Here is a 17896-nt window from a genome sequence, read left to right as displayed (position 1 = left end):
GATAGATGGAAGGTCATTTCTGCCTCTTTAGTTGGCTTCTCGTCTTACGTCACTCAGTGCCTTTTCCCTTAGGAAAGTTGTAAATATCATTATTAATTTGCTGGAAACTTTTTTTTTTTGTCGCATATTCTCATTAAGTATGCGGCTGTAATTTAAATCTATCCAAAGATTACATTTTGCCGTTTCACATTTTGCAGATTTACTCACTTGCAGGCAGATGAAAAAAAAAAAATGTACATGGATTTACATGGTAGGAAGAGAGGGAATACAATCAAATCTGTGTATTAGAGATAGCAGCGCTCGCGGAGTAAATCCACACGGCGTATACATCAACAAGAGGCAGTCATTAAACTATGTCCTGAGGAGGTGCAGTGACAGCTTCAAGTGGTTTGGTATTACACCAGCTTGCCCAATTTACAAGCCAGATGATATTTGCATCTGAGGCAGAGAAATTCCTCGGTGGAAACACAGCTTAGGGAAGAAAAGCATCCTCTGTTATCTGACTGATAAGGACAGAGCTACTCGCATCTTCTTAATTTTTTCCCCCCCACCTCTAGATTAAGCTTCTTATACAGTATGTTTTTCTCCAACTGAATAATGGATCTGAGAGCCTGAATTGGACCATATGCCCACACTTAATTTCACTGATTTATTTGATTCAGGGCTTTGGTAGCTTTGCATTTCCCCAACCAAAGTCTGCATTGACAAAAAAAATATTCTTTAGTGTATACAAACAGTAGGTTACTTATGTAAGGAAATGAAAATGAATGCCCTCTTCCTTTTCAAGTAGCTTTAAAAAGGCACTTCACTTAAAAGGAGTGAAATTCTGCCTCTAAGGGGTTTGGCTCCACCGTCCTCTTTAATAAATACTGCAGGCAGCTACCTTGCTGGATGATTTAAATTCAAAGAGAAACAAGGGGGCCTGCACTGTACAAGGAGTCTCCCGGTTCATTAGGACTCTGTGCTGAGAAAGCTGGTCTGGATATTATAGAGAGAAGCTAGCTGCAGCCGGCTGGAACCAAATGAAAAGCCAAGCATGTTTTCCATCAGGCAGAGTTAAGCTTGTGCTAACCTGGAACGTTCAAGTGAAAGACTCAGGGAATTTACTTTGATGTGGTTGACAAGGAGCCGGTAATGAGGTGGTTGAAATTGCTCTCCTCTTCTCTTACAATCAAATGATTGCAAGTCGCTATGCTGATACAGCACGTCGGTCCATTTGTTGAAATGGCAGCGCACCAACAGCCACTGTTTGAACTGGCGGGGTGACATTAACCTCTTTGCTCATGACTGAATCCCTTCGCCAGCTGGGGGAATCTGTGCAGCCAAAGTAAATAAGACATCAACTCAGGGAACGCATACAAATCCACTGAATCCAAGTATTGTTCTTGACCCTGCTCTTGAGCAAGACACTAAACCCTCTGACCCCCTTGACGGTTGGAATGCGTTCATGTCTTTCCTTATCAGCGTTGCAATTAATGAATGTAACTTTTGCATCTTTCACCCATTGGAGCTTGACTGGGTCAGTATCAGCAGTAAAAACAATGAGAAACAGCAAAGCAACACAAAGCAGCAAAAGGGCACCTTCTAGGACAGGCAAAAAGCACAAGAAAACATATTGTGTTAAATGTTTTTGTTGTTTCAACTGTTCTCTGCTTATCTTTTTACATCGCTGTCAGTTGGGATGGGATCCGATACAGGTCAAAGCCCTGGTATAGATACAATCAGACATTAACCTCCCCCTTAAAATAAGCAAACAGTTGCAGCAGTTCAGAACTGAGCAAGACAATTACAGTGAGAAAACAGTCTTCGAAATGAAGATACCATCATGCCGTGAGCTTGCATTGCAATCGTGGCAGGAAAAATTTGGAAGCAATGTTCAACTAAAGCCAATTAGAAATACTAAGCAGCTGAGAAAGACCATTTTTTAATGAGAACATTTGCAACACTATTCTTAGATAAAAGGGGGTTTGAAAGCCTTTGGTCTTTGCAGGTTAATAAGGGTTTTGACACAGATAAAATAAAACAACGCAACACCTGAGAAGAAAAAACTTCTCTGCCTGCTTAAAAGCGGCGCCGTGAGCCGAAGCGAAAGGCTTGTGATTAAGCAGGGACAGAGTAATTGATATTCCTCGCAGGACCCCGGGGCTCTGCCAAAAGAGAGATGGGGGAAGACGGAGAAGAGGGGAGAAACGGAAATGTATTACTCAACGTCAGTAATGACCATAAACATATAAATCACGGGGCACTGAGGCTGTTACTGTGAAAATGAATCAGGCACTGCTATGAGGGGGAAGGTTGGAGGCAGTGCATGAGGGATGAAGGAAGAAAGGAATGGAGGAGCGTAAGGAGTGAGGAAATAAGGGGGAAACTCGCAGGGCTCCAACAACACTGCACTGCAGGGTGTCTACTGCTGTTATATCACCGCTCACTTACAATTACTGAGGCGTCTCGACAGGATTTTTTTTTTTTTTGTAAAAATGATGCATGATGCATGAAACCCTGATTCAATTGTCCTTAGATATGCTACAATAAAACGCTACACTCATCTTTTATTTATCACCTTACAATAGTGTCACATTATAATAGGGTCATTTGAGGATTCAATAGCAAGTCAAAGCAGTTGAGGGTCCCGGGACTAACCTTGAATGTCATTATCAAATAGCAACCAGCAGCTTGACAGGTCACCCCCAAGGATGCCAATGGAGCCAATCAGCTAACTAGCAGCAAATCAATTCTGATTTCCTAGGATCAATGGTGTTAATGACCAGTGTGACTTTGTCTTGATCCACCTCTCGATTGAACAAGGACACATGCATGTGGGGCACCGCTCTTACACAGCACCTATGTCATTGTCCATGTCTACAACAATCCTCTTTTTGTGTTTTCTCTAAAGCAACGCGATGGACAAAAAAAAGAGCATGATTCATCGGAGAAAGTGATGATTTAATTGCATTTATTAACAAACTGGTTTATAGTTTTTTTTTTGGATCCCTAATCTTCAACCCTAAACTGAGTGGCTGTGTCTATTCGATCTGATGGTGCCATTAAAAGTCATGCAAGAAACATCGTAGACTATTTCAGCTTTTGAAGACGAATTGGATCGGTTTAATTGACGATGAACTTACTAGCCCAGTTTGAAAGAAGCTTGACCAACACTGTTTGAAGGATGTCTTTGTGTTGAACAAAGCTAAAGTTTGCTTTACTGTAACCACGACGACCTAGAAAGGCAAGCCGACACATCAGAAAGCCTGAGAAACTACAGTAACTGTCAGTGTTCAAAATGTTGATGGAGTAACGGTATGTCTTACTTCCGTCTTTGGATTAACCTACACACAAGGGAAATGCTAAGAGAGAAAACAGGGGTGAAGTAAAAAAAACTATGAAGTTAAAAACCTAATGGAAACATAGTATTTTAACACATACACAGAAACACTTTTAGTCACTGTGTTCATTCCTTGAACTCAAATTCAATCTCGAGGACAACCTTTGAGACTATGTTTTTCTCTCAGACATTCATAATTTGATTTTGCCTTGGCTTTATCCAACACATTTTTCCTGTTAAGTCTTACACCACTGCCAGAGGCCAGTATTGCTTATATGCCGACATATCATATCAACATCGTGGATTTGGAACAGAGTGCATGGATGGTAATTCTATTAAATCTAATTGCAGGTGCTACTGGACCAGAGTTTCTTTCAAAACCAGACATTATTGACCACATGAAGTCAGTAGATTGGCCGTTCTTACCTGCACAATGCTTTCTCAGATGTAGCCTATAGAATGCACACAGGTCGGAACTCAGTACTAGTGACTCTGAAGCGAGAGTCAAATGCAAGAGCTTTCATCAGTGGGTCATGTGCTCAATCACCATTGTTTTAACTGACTTTTTGATAGATAGGGACTTAACAGACAAACTCGATGGTAATCTTACGAAGAACAACTTGGTGGAGTCAGCGATTCTGGAGAACGCTTGTGGTCAAAGTCCCTTCTTGGCAAAATCAGTCAATATCTCCACACGATCCACTACCTGTCTGTACTGTGTGTGCAGTGTACGGACATTTGTACAATCAAATCTGGTTTCAATACACAGCCTAGGCTCAGCAAACTGGTAAGCAAAGAAAGGGTACTCAAAAAAGGGGGCTACCAGCAACATGCCCCTTTAAAGACCCTATGAGATTAGTTCTCTCTTCTCTAATAAAGATACTGAAAACCTATTAAGATAGCATGTATTATTCATTTATTAATTTCATCTATAAAATCTGTTATGTACAAAATGAAATCTAATCTGTTTTACGAGCACCTGTGCTGTGGAAGCACAATGAAACAGCGCTGGCTGCCTCATAGACTGCTGCCTGCAAGGCATCCAAAACCAACTGGACAGAAGTACCAACTAATGATATGTATGTTACAACAAGCACCAAATATGTAGCTTGGTGAAGTGACACAGTGATCTCTGGCATTGCAATGGAGAGTCAAGCCTCAGGGAAGAGCTGCCAAGTTCCAGAACGGCCTCCAGCGGGACAGAGAACGTCTGCTTTTGGCTTGATGGACTTGTTTTAGAGAATAAGTGACAAGTGGCCAACAAACAGATTTGTGCAAGCTGCAGGTTTTTGTGAAGCATTGCTACAGGAGAGAAAAACAAAACAATAGGCAGAGACTTCGTCAGAAATACTGTTTGTATGTCATGTTTGTGAATAAAGGATTACATATGGTTCGTTATTAGGAATGAAACTAGGTTACCCACACTTACAAGTTAAACTCTGTTGACAATGTTAATGGAGTTACAGGTCAAGAGAGAATATTGTTGAGGTTTAGAAAATAGAATCTGTAAAGATTTTTAAGAGTGACTGTGTACATTTTCGAACTGTAATATTAATCCTGAGGGAAACTTTTAGTATTGTTTTTGTCCCAGACACACACACGTAATTTGGTTGTGCCTCAGCTATATCTAACACCTACCTCTGCCAGAAGCCAGTATCACACACAAATATGATGCACAACTATTGGGTAGACCATCACCATCGGTTCTTTAATTTTTTTGTTTGTGCATGTGCCAGATTCTACCAAGAATCAGTACATTCAAAAAAATTATAAAAAAAAGCCCACCGCTTTGGTTTTGGTCTCAAAAGAGTCGTCTGATTCTGCTTTCATAAAAAACATTCATTTCCCTGCCACTGGGCAAGCTGAAGTAAAACATTCCAGACACGATTTAAAAAAAATATGACCCTTTTTCACACGACCGACAACATTATTTTATGTAGCCTTGATATATCGGACTTGACAGCAAGTCCAGATTGAGCTGTTAGTTTATTTTTTCACCATGCCTTTAACAATGTCCACCGGAGTGTGGCTCTTCCTTGAGGGGATACTCTGAAGGAAATCTCCTGGAGGAAAATGTCTTATTCTTTTGTCTTGGTAAACTTGTGGACTGCCGACATTTATCCATTTTGCTCCATATTTTTCTCTCACTGTCTCATTCAACCATTTCTTTATTTGCTTTTTCCCCCCTCTCTTTCTTCCACATCCCCATCACCTGTTTTCTACCACACCTACTGTATGAACAAACTTCACAGCTGTTTCTTTCTCACCTTCCTCCTCCCTTATCCTCTCTCTTTTCCTACACTCCCACCACTATTTTGAACCACACCCCGAGGGACTATAGCTGTCTGAACTGATTGAGAACCGGCCATTTACCGCTGTTTTTTTCTTGCTGAGATTGTGATTAGACCCGTTGTTTTTTCTTCCATCTCTTTGGAGTTGTTGTTTTTTTAATAGAAAGACCCCTGTGGCTAAACTTGCTCATTAGCTGTCCTGTGGAGTAGCACAGCAGAACTGTATACCTGCACCAATATGTCTCCATTTAGCTCTCTCTCTGCCTGCAAGCGTAACAGCTAACCCACTGCTCTGCCTCGCCACCCTAACTGCAGGTACCCATCTATATTTTGTGCACTTGCGCTAGCTTGCACATTTATATTCAAATGCATACAGATGCAGAAGTTAATAAAGTAAATACAAATAGCTGATGCACTCCATCAACCAAAAAAAAACTGAATATACAAACTTGGCATTCTAAGCATGACTTAACAGCAACTTTCCAGAGAGCCCAAGCTGACAAATCCAGACATCAGTACAGCACTGCTTCTAGTAAGTGACACGGGAAAGATTGCAATCAGAGTGTACTTTTAAATGACTACCGCATGGCTCACCTGAAAAACAAGATAAACTTAATCCCTTTTCCCACTGCGAGCGACGTGATTGTCAATGAGTAAGAAAAATTTGTATTTTCCATATAGCAATGTGACAAGAAAAACTCAGTTGAACTTGACAAGCTTGTGAGCTGTTCATTTGACACGTTCATTTTCTTCAAATAAATGCGATAAAATTTTAAGATGAGAAAATACAAAATGGAGATGAAAGTTATTACAGGAAATAAAATGATCCTAGTTGTGAACATTGAATATTTGATAGAGTACAACAATAAAAAAAATCCCAAGTGGACACCTCTATCCAACATTTAATTAAATGGCATCTCTGAAATGGAAAAATCACATTATCTGATATCTACAACTGTACAAAGACGTGGCAAACTTTGAGTCATGTCTGTATGTGACTCGTGAAGTTATTAAGGAGCTAATGAAAAAAATACATTTGCAGCACGGCACTGGACTAAAACAGTGACTTGTTCCAACCTTTGCATTGCTGTAAATGTTACTGTATAGGAGATGCAGACGGATTCGGCACTTTGCTTTGGAATGGACTTAAAATGAGCCTCTGTGCTATTCTACTTTACTCTCTTTCTTTAATGTGTGCGTTCACAAACAGCTCTGCTCGTTTTATTATATGGCACACAGAAAGAGAGCGGGGGGGAGGGTGAACACATTTTTATTTATAAAGTCTTTCTTTGATTGCGTAGAACAATGTAACTTATCTGTGGAGCATTAGGCCTTTATGCCTTCTCACAGGAGGGTGACATAAACCATGATGCATGCATTACGGTGGATGTTTCAGGGGGAAACAAGTGACAATGTAGAAAAACACTAAGACACAAACACTTTCTTCTTTCGTTGCGGAATCTCTCATTTTCATATCAGCTGTTCCAGTCCAACAACGGCGGTAGTGACAGATGCCACTAGAATCGCTGTGTGAATTTGAAAAGACGGATTTACTACTGTTTAGTGAAAGCCAATTAAACAGCAAAGAGCAACGCCTCCCCCCTGCCTGGCCACTTGTCCCAAAGTGCTCCCTCATTGACTAAATGCTCAGCCCCACGACTTACTGACTGGGCATGCCAAAGAGTATTTCATGTTTAAAAAAAAAAAAAAAAAAAGGTAAATGCTGATCTAGCATATGCCCTTGGTAACAAAACCTCCCAGGAAGATAGCATCAGAATAAAAGAGGGAGTGGAGGAAATCTGGGAGTCACTGGAAGAGGAAGGAGATATCACAGGGAAATACACATACATGTCTAAAAAGCAAATACCAGCAGCGTACCTAATACTGACATTGAAAGAAAAGCATTGGCCTTTGTAGTCCGTCACGTTCCTTAGAATTTGCATTCTTCTTAGTGTTCTTTCTTTGGGGTAAACAGTCCCTCTTAAATGGGGAAAACATAACTTGTGTTCTTGTGTAGACGGAATACATAACCTCAGGAGGATACCTGTGACTCAATCCCTTTTGCTTGTACAAGCTCCTCTAAAGCCCCACACCACCTATCTGGACAGCAACATTCTATGCGTGAAAATGGCTTTAGAGTCATGTCAGGCTCGTAGGTTATGCAAACCACAGCACAGTGTTATCTTTTTTGTGCACGGCGAGTGGAAATGTATTACCTTGATCGTCACATCTCTGAAATGCAATCCCGCAACTCAATTTAAGAATACGATGGTAAGGAAGAGTGATTAAAATACCAAACATCTCATTGGAGCAAGGGTGGGCATTATGGAAACATCTTGGTTACTGACTTTACAAAGAAGAATTCTCAGTTAGGCCTTTTTCTTTACACAAACAGACATGGTGAATTAACCTCCATCTAACAAAATATTAAAGTCAGGCCAAAAGTACTGGCTTTGATTGGTAATAAGTTACAGCCAATGTTATAACTCTGTACACATTCATTCAGATTCACATGAACAAATATGGAAAACATGCATATGGTCACCATGGGCCAAGTTTCAGGCAGTCCCCTCATTTTTTTTTACCCTAACGTTAAAAAGCCCCTTGCAGTCTTAGTAACTCAACAACATATTGGATTTTAATCCAGGAGATGGCTGTTTGTTTCCAAAGGACAACATTGTTATTTTATGCATGACGACAATCGTTCCTTAACCTTAACCATTATTTTAATAATTTTCTTGCCTTAATAGTTATTTTTGTGTAAACAGACTTAAACCTCAACGTTATCAGATACATTTTTAAATAGTTGGCAACAAGACAGGCACAGACAAATTATTTCCTGACGATAGTGATGTCAGATCAGGAAACACTTTTATGTATCTCGTCTGAGACGGCATGAATGTATTTTGTAGAATATTTAGGTTTTGTATACTTGTTTAAATGGTACATAAAAAAAAAATCATAATAGTATAGCTGCTTCTGGATCTTTAAATGCCAGAACAAGTCCTTGTTATCTCTTCAGATACAGTCTCACTGTGTCCCTGGCATGTCTGTGTGTACTTCTTCACAAATGTGTGTATGTGTTGTTCCTTTATAAAGCATGTGGATCAGCAAGGGACTGGGAGCTGGTGTGACATGGGATAAAAGGGAGCCAGTATATAAAGGGAGGAGGAGTGGAGATGGTGGTGGATTCTGTGGGTGGCTTGTGTTGCACAGAGATACAGAGGAAGCGACAAACAGACTGACACCACGCTCCAGCATATGCCGCTCTATCGTTCCACCAGAATGTGACACCAATATAAAGATACACGACGCGCTTCTGTGACTTTGCCCCTTTGTACCTGATCAAAAGAACTCTGACACACATCAACATATAGTACAAGGAAATAAAAGGGTGTACATGAAAATAAATCTAAAAAGGTGATATTGGTGCACAACCTCCCTAATTATAAGGTTTAAGTTGCAAACCACTGTAGTTGAACTTTGGTAAAACACAAGGTACACTGCAGCCGTGTGCTGCTTTTGCATTCAACAGATGTCACCCAGTTCTCTAATAAGTCCTTTGCACAATAATGAGCACAAACAAGAAACGTACAGTATTCTCCTTAATGTCTGACAGAGACAATCATTTGAGGCTAAAAGGAGGCTTAGCAGAAGAAGATAAAGGTCAAAATGTACTTCCTAGCGCACCTAAAGGGTGTGCTACGTGTGTTTGTGTGCGTGTGTGATTGGAAGAGAAAAAAAAAACAAGGGGAAAAAAGGAAAAAGCGAAACAGATGAAAAAAAGAAAGAGAGAGACCAAAAAAAAGAGAAAATCGAGAATGGTTGGAAGTTGATGGTTTGGCTTGGGCAAAGGTGTGTGTGTGTGTGTGTGTGAGTGAGCGGTGTCTGTCTGGATTAAGCAAACAGCGGGTGTCTGTAATTTGCAGAGTGCTGCCGATGGGAGATCAATGAAAGGAGCAGTTGTATCATCCAGTCATGCAGCAGCAGTTTCAGCCCCACAGTCTGGCTGGCCGGTGACTGTGCCCTGTCTCCCTGTCTGCCGTGATTGAAGGCCGCTGTGGCAGATATGCTGCTAAAAGGTCATTGTACTCATCAACTGCCCACTGCCTCTCAGTTTGATGGAGTGCAGTCCAAAGAGCACATGTCTGACTGTTAGTCCAGCTGTTCTACCGCTTCCTCACGCATCTCATTGTGCTGAAAATGTTACCTGAAAGGCTAAGGCGAAGATTGGCTTGAGTGATGAAGATGTGTGGATGTATCACATGGAACGTTTAAGGTTGTTTCATTTCAGCTGAGTAAAGATGTGGTTAAATGTTTGTCTGAGGCGTTGTTTGCGAGACTGCTCGCCGTATAGCAACTGTGCTGCTATCAAGGATAATTGGTCAGTAAAAGCGTCCTGTTAGAGTGTTCAGAAGGAGACAGATTGGTGGACTCTAAGTATCTCCATTTCATTTTTAATCTAAGAGACAAATAAGATCTGTAGGGGGGAGAAAAAAGAGCACATAGGAGGAGGAGGAGAGAGGCAGGATAAGCAAATGCCAACTGGTCAGTAGTGGACAGCCTCAGGCCCAGAGCCACAGATGCAGAGCTCATTAAAAACACGACCGACTTTTCCATGTGTAGCAAGCGAGACAAACCCAATGGCACTGGTGTTTTTCTGTGAGCAAGACAGATAGTGAGGGCAAACAGAGAATGGAGAATGTGGAGCAGAGACACCGAGGCAGAAGGAAACACAGAAGGATAAATACGATTTCCTTCCTTTCAAGATAACAGGACAAAGGAAGGAAAAGAGGAAGGGACAGATCCTTATAGGAGAAGCTTTGTTGTTATGTGTTCCTCGAAGATATGAATCGGTGTGAGCACAAGAGTGGGTGTGTCCACGTTCAGTGTCAGTAGTCAACGAAAAAAAAAACCTTGAGGATATATTCTGTCACCTGTACAAGAGGCAGCGAGACCTGCCGCCGATTATTTTCTCAGCTGGTGTTTTTATATTGGCTTGGTTACCAATACCAGTATACCGTACCAAAAATAGAAAAATAATGAGAAAGGCTAAAGTAATCCTGTCACAACAATCTTGAGTAATCAACACCTTTGGATGTGTCGTGTGGAAAACCTTTGAAGCAACCATAGCATAGATGGAGTTACCGTATAGCAGCCAGTCAGGCTTCCAGGTGAGGCTTGTCAGGCCGGGCAGATATATGCTGAAGGTTAAGACGGTGATTATTGTGGGAAGATGACTGCTTGCCCTTTGGTCCTCTGCCTTTTCCTATTGATTCCAACACCCTTTGAGGTACATTTGTTTAATGAGTCTCCGTCCATGTGGGGAGGGTGTACACACATCCACATCCCCAAGGGGCTACTTAGTTTTTCTCATGACGTCTGTGTATTTGAGCCCACCACAGCTCCTAAATATAGAAGATGAAATAACTGAATGTCATGGCAATCCCGGCAGACGATCACTCTTATTGTGCGTTTTTTTTTCTCTTCCGCCATTTGTTATTGTGTTGCGGAGCTCAACCGCGCCTAATGAGAATTGGGACAAAACATTGCTTTTATCTCACACCAGGCAAAGTGGAGACATTTTTCAATAATGACAACTCACTTAGATAATGAGATGAGCGTGAGAGACATAATTACAGTGGAAGAAAGGAAAGACCTCGGAGCGCTCTGATATTCACAATTTACTGTAATGAAAAACACTGAAATAATTTACTGGGAAAAAATTAACAAAAGGAGAGTGAAATGAGAAAAAGAAAATGACAGAAGTGACAGAGGGCTTATTTTTCTAGATTGTTTTTCGAAAATAACACCAATGCTAATGTTGTGTGTTTGATAAGGTTTGTTTGATTTAAGTCTCACACGATGTTCTTCTAGAAGTGACAGTATGGAAGCTTCCATCCGTCCAATCCACACAGACTACGTTACAGCTGTCAGAACCAGCTGTCTACATCTCAGCTCCTGAGATTCATCTGGCCACACAGTCCTCATACCATACCAATAATATTGCAAAACAAGTAAGTATGTGTGGTTACCTCTTTTCACCATTCTCTTTTAAATTCATTCAATAAATAGATACTTTCTGATACCACAATTACCTGATGTACAATTGAACTGAAGTTCAACATTTACAGTATTATCCCTTTCTTATTTAATATGTGATACATATGAGAATGCACTTATATTGCTTAAGGCACCTTTAATGCATAAAGCCACAATAATTGTGATAGTGCTGAAACTATGCTGTTTTAATTGGACTTTTTTTTGGCATTATTTAACAGTTTGAGGTACAGAGATGAAATGGGGTAAAGAAGGGAATGACATGCAGAGAATGAGCCGATGCCCGACTCAAACCCGGGTCTAACTACTACCCCACGAAGGCCCCCCCCCCTTAATCCATGCTGTTTTGAAAGAAATGTGCCACTGCACTGCTATAAAGACTATAACATGGTGTCCATCACAGCTTCTATTTCTAGTTTGGAATATGTACAAACACTGAAGAGATGCGTTTAGAGGGAGAGAGATGTGAAATGAAATGCACTTGAGAGGTTGTGTCAGGCTGAAATATCCCGCTAATTGGACATTTTCCACGGAACATCAATGAGATGACATGTCCATGTAATCTCATCACAAAACATATCCTTCAAATATCCACACCATGTCGCGCGGCTTGAAGCCCAGTAATATACAGAAATAATGCAATGCCAGAAAATCATTGAGGGTGACTGTAATTCACAGCATTCAATTAAATAATACATAACCATCATTATCAGGGAAATATGAGCTCATTTCACATCAGATGAAACGGATATTGGCTGTATTGGTGCCATTACAAGCCGAAGTAGAGTAGATCCAATCCTCGAATTACTGTTGAATAAATATGCACCATCAGTTGCACATTATCCACATTGGGACATTAGTTCTATCATCATATTATATTAGGATACAACATACATCTTCCTCCTTGGCTGCTTCATCGTCGCGGGACAGTGTGACACCAGCTGTCTTAGTGTTACACTGTAGCCACAACATTTAATGAATACAAATCCTGTGCATTTGATGTATTGGCAAATCAGGTGAAACATTTATTGAGTTGTTTGCGTGATTTTACAAATTATACCAATTGATTAACTGTGACAGAATGGAGGGCGCGCATAAGTTACATTAAGCTATGAGGTGGTTTGAACCACGTCCATGAGCAGAATGACAGTAACAGCTGTTTTACTCTGCATAATACTGTAAATTGAGCATACTTTTTATTGTTTAATCTAACAACACTATTTAAGAAAGCCCCTCAAAACCGTCCCATTTTACAGAACAAACCTTTAGTTGCAGCCATAATGCAAACCTATTCAAAACAGAGGTTGGAGTGTTCAGTGTTATGTCATGTATGTTCAACACTTTGAGCACTTCTTTTCAGTCAATTTAAATTAGGCTGACTGACGTCTGCTTCCAGCTTGTACAACCAAATTACAAAATAGATAACATGTAACTTAATGATTGTCATCATTGACAAATGTGTTTAATATGATCTAGCATGGTTTTATAAAAAAGGAAAAGTGTTACCAGTACATCCGTACAGTCTAGACAGCCATTAGGGTAAAATGTCTAACAGCAATTACAACATAAAGTAATGTAGTTGTCTTATTCGATTTCCCACTCGTAGAATGGAGACAGCCAATAAGTTAATGGGAGGAGGAGGTCAGGGGTTATAATCACTGCTCAATTGGTCAGATACAATACAAGCAAGATAGAGTACAACTGAAAGTGAAGTCGCTTAAAAAGAAAAGCAAGAAAAGTGGATCATTAATGGTTAATGGTTCCAGGAAGAGATGGAGTTGAAAAAACAACGTTATAAATTTAAAGTAAGACCAGCTAAAATCCTGATGACTTCTCCTACTTTTTTATTATAGATAATAAAGTAGATCTACTCACTGCACTGGTGACATAACGTTACTTTTTGGGTTTAAAAAGTACGAGTAAATAGTCCTCTTCAGCGTAATGTCAAGTTACTCTTTAAAGAGAATAAATGTATGTGCTTTTCAATTATGGATTTAACTTTTTATAGTTTTTGAACAAGAAGCAAAGCACTTTTAGGTTAGTCTCATCAATGATTTAACATAATATAATTTCTCCCTTTTCACCTTGAGTATTATAATTAGTCATATATATAAAGCAAACTTCAATTCATGCAAAGTGCTTCCTTTTCAATAAATCTCCAAACCATTAAGCAAAATGAATGCAGTCACTGTAGGAGCCAATCGCTATACATTTTCATAATAGTGAAGAAATACCACACAAATAGCAAGAAACCAAAAAAGCCTTGCGAATAAATTATGACTTTATAAAGTAATTCAATGTATCTTAAAGTAAGCTGCAGGTGCAACAAATCAAACAGCATTACTCACTGGCTATTACATTACTATTAAGTTTTACTCAAAATTGTATTCAAGCATGAGATCAACACCTGTGTCTGTCTTCAATCTTCAATTACTATAAAAAAAATTGCAGGACGTCTCATTGATCGGCTGTGCTGGCACTATTAATCATAACCCAGCTCGGAGAGGAATGACAAACCTGTATTTCATCGAGCAGTTGGAAGGTTTTATTTGACAAATTAAGATGCATCTAATCAGCTTAGTCCATCGCTTAAACTGTGAATCATTGCGCTGGTCTAACAGTGACCTTTCCAATGTAAAGACAAATCATACTGGCATGTCTCAGTATGGATAACCTATAATGGAAATACTGACATCTCAGAGATCTGAGCGTTATTATTAAATAAAAAAAAATTATTTTCTTTTTTTAACTAAGAGCCTCTTATTCTTTGAATACCCGGAAGCTGTACGTATCTGCATAACTAGTCATGACCTCATACTTTAAAGAGAAACTTCAATAATGCTGTTTAAGACAAGAGCACCAGAACAAAGGCTCGTGTCACCCATCATCAATAGCTTAGCCAGTAGGGGAAAAGGGACCTAACCCGAGCTGACACACTGTGACTGTGAGTGTGGTAAGTCATCTGGTATCCGTCTCACTGCCGCAACACCAAGGTGCGTGACAGATGTTGTTTTAGTTCAAAGCAGCGACGCGCTACATTGTCAATCATACCTACAACACTGGTACCCGCAGTGCACTCTCACTGAAGTCAGTAATTGTTGAGTACGATTTTGAGCCGAGAGTGGGCGTCCTACTGCTGCTGTCTGTATCCACACAGCACATGAACAAGAGAGAGAGACAGACACACAGAAAGAGGGATAACATAGCTCAAGACTTTTAAAAAAAATTGGAATAGTATGATGAAACGCACAGCAGCCCACCATTTGAGAGTGGGAGTTCCAGGCTTTTTTCCATAATGGATTCAGATTTTACCACTACTGTACCCTTCTGTCTAGCGTAGAGTTTATATACATGTACCATGCAAGCCATTGAAGAATGCGCCTGAACATTGCTTGAGGGATAAACAGAGCATTTTCAAATACTCATAAGTATTGTTTTAATATGCTCATATGCTGGTACAAAGGTCAGACTACCTTGAGGAATAATACACATTTACAAGAATTGTGCAGCATGTTGCACCTGCTGAATGTAAGTTTGATCCTGATTTGTTGCTTTGCACTTTGCTCACTTCAGACCTACAGTAGAAAAGATGTTAAAATGGAACGAACAAACTGTGAACAAACTAAATTTTGTGTTTGTCCATACCTTATCAATCTTTTTAATGATCAATTGCTTCTGTATTAACATATTTCACTGAGGTGAAGATAGCTGTATCCCATATAGGATTGGGTATTTTGAAGATTTCCTCCATACTTTTACTGCAACTCTGTATCAATGCTTATCAATACTCCTTTGAGTACTCAGTTTAAATGGGATTCAAATGTCTAACTACGCAAATTCATGCAGCGTTAGCTGTTTTCAATGAACCTATTTGTAAGAGGCATTCCTCACGTTTAACAACACTAAGGAATGCAAATGATGTTCAAATATCTGTAGCAGTTCCAAATGCAGTCGGGCCTAATCCGAGATGTAACCAAACATGAGGAACGGGTACCAGTTTAATACCAGTCCTTGGTGTGGTCATGAATAATATCAACATCAACAAAAGTATCTAACAAATGTCCATCTTAGAGAAAATATTCTAATACTAATCAACACCTTAACACAGGCATTTCAGTGTGTCATAACAAAGGTGAAAGGATGTAAATGTGTCAAAAGCAGTGTGCAAATACAAAAATACTAGAAAAACTGAAGAGAACACATGACCAAGCTATGGTGCAGGATGTAAAGATGGAGGCAGGCCATTCCTTTAAGCCATCCACTCATATTACCTGGCGTGATCTAGTGCTGCGTCCCCGTGTCCAGCAGTATCAGTGATAAACGAGGGCTGAGCGGGGGCAGTCAGAGTGGAGGGGTCAGAGAACAACATGTCAGAACACAACCATAACAGCAGGGGCTCTTTGACTGACTGGCCGGATATCCACGCCTATTTCACTAAGTACTGATAGCATGATCACACTGATGGCACGTTGAAGTGACAGGGAGTGACACCGACTACCTGTTTGCAATACAAATATAGTTGGTTAATCATAATGTCAATGTAAGGTGACAGGCAGTATTAGGAATGTTAAAAGCCAAGGACAATATTCGACTCGTCATTTAATGAGAGACCCCCTCTGTTCCTTTATTTTCAATGTATGCATTCCCAATATTATTATATCATTCTATTATTTGCCCAATGTCAACAATAAACCACCACAGTTGTTTCAAAGTTTAGTCTTTAAATCATGGCCAGCTATTTGTGCTTTGATGCAAGATATCATTATCTTTGGCAGGTGGACTGAATGAGCATGAATGTAGCATCCAATAGAAGTTCAGCATAGTTAATGTCATTTCTGAAAATGTAGGTTGGGCATTGTAAATTCAAAAAGGGGAAATTAAACACTACTGCTTCTTCTACTAATTACTTCATGGCGAGATGCCCACATCCACACTGTGAATAACCTAGCTCAGCACTATCTCTGAAACTTACTTCGGAAATGTAGGTTTTGTCTAAATGTGTTAAAAATACGGATGCACGGTGCTTGTTGCAGCCACACACATCATAACATTTCTATACTATATTATTTGGTTTGTTCTGTATACATTATGTGCATGTTTAAACACATTATTTTAATCACATTTATTTCACGCTTGAACTGTATGTGATCTTATGAAAACAGCATGCTGGTTGTGGGTCAGGAGCTTGGAGTAGCAACTGAGTAGCCTGACCTTTACAGATGTGTTGTTAAATCATTATTGCAAAAACTGGTGTTATTGTTGCTCTCCGACATGGCCTTTACACAAACAAATAAAGATCATCAATCCCAATGGACAACTCCATTTCACAAGGTCACCTTTAGCTTTGCTTTCATACTTTGTGTGCCACTTTACACATTAAGATAATCTAATTTCAGAGGTGAATGGTTTCTATCAACCCCAGGATATCATTTAGTACATTATGTCTGTACACAACAGGGGCGATGCCTCTTTGAGTGTAAAACGTTTTGAAATAAAAGGAGGACCAATTTTTTCAAGCAAACATCCTCCATGCTTTAATTATATATAAACAAACAAAATAATGTTAACACTTTTTTCTCTTTACACCTGCTCAACGGTCGTCACATACATTTTACCCAAAGCCACTTGTGCCACTTAAATGAAAAAAATTAAATAAAATCTGTTAAGGCTTCTCCATTGAGATCAAGATGTTCAACAGCATGCCAGTAGACAAGTGAACAAAACATCAACAGTTTTCTGGATTGAAACAAAAGTCAGCAGTGTAGCCATTGCTTACACTGCTGCCTTGTGTGCAACTTTATGTGTTCATTTATTGTCTCCCCCTCAGAGTTTATCCCCTCATCTGTATGGGACAGAGAATTCATATTAATTAACCAGAGCAGAATAAATTACTTCTACTACTACCACTGCTAAAACTACCACTGACAACTACTACTAGTAATAATAATAATAAATAGAAGTCAACATTATTTTTATACCCCATTTTGTACAAGGCAATGTAGAAAAAAGTGTTTTACATTAAAAGAAGAAGAAATGCAGTACACACACATAAATCAATAAGAACACAGAAAGAGATAAAGTGCTTGGTGCAAAAAAGCAAGGAGTTTAAAAGATCAACTAATAAAAAAAGTCATGTGAAGGAATAAAAGGTATTTAAAAACGGCACGTATGGACTCCCAAGTGCAGCCAGCACAGTTGCTGCTAGAAAACGGATAGGTCAAAA

General features: G+C 39.6%; 1 protein-coding gene across 1 annotated transcript in view; it reads right to left on the bottom strand.

Moving 5' to 3' along the window:
- Window positions 1-17896, bottom strand: part of LOC307249660 (acid-sensing ion channel 1) — a 150146-nt gene that overhangs the window by 70907 nt on the left and 61343 nt on the right. The window lies entirely within an intron of this gene.

The sequence above is a fragment of the Ammodytes marinus genome, assembly GCF_949987685.1.
Source record: "Ammodytes marinus genome assembly, chromosome: 4".
Taxonomy (NCBI): Eukaryota; Metazoa; Chordata; class Actinopteri; order Uranoscopiformes; family Ammodytidae; genus Ammodytes; species Ammodytes marinus.
Note: the sequence above shows the minus strand (reverse complement) of the source record. Positions and strands in the feature narration are given on the sequence as shown.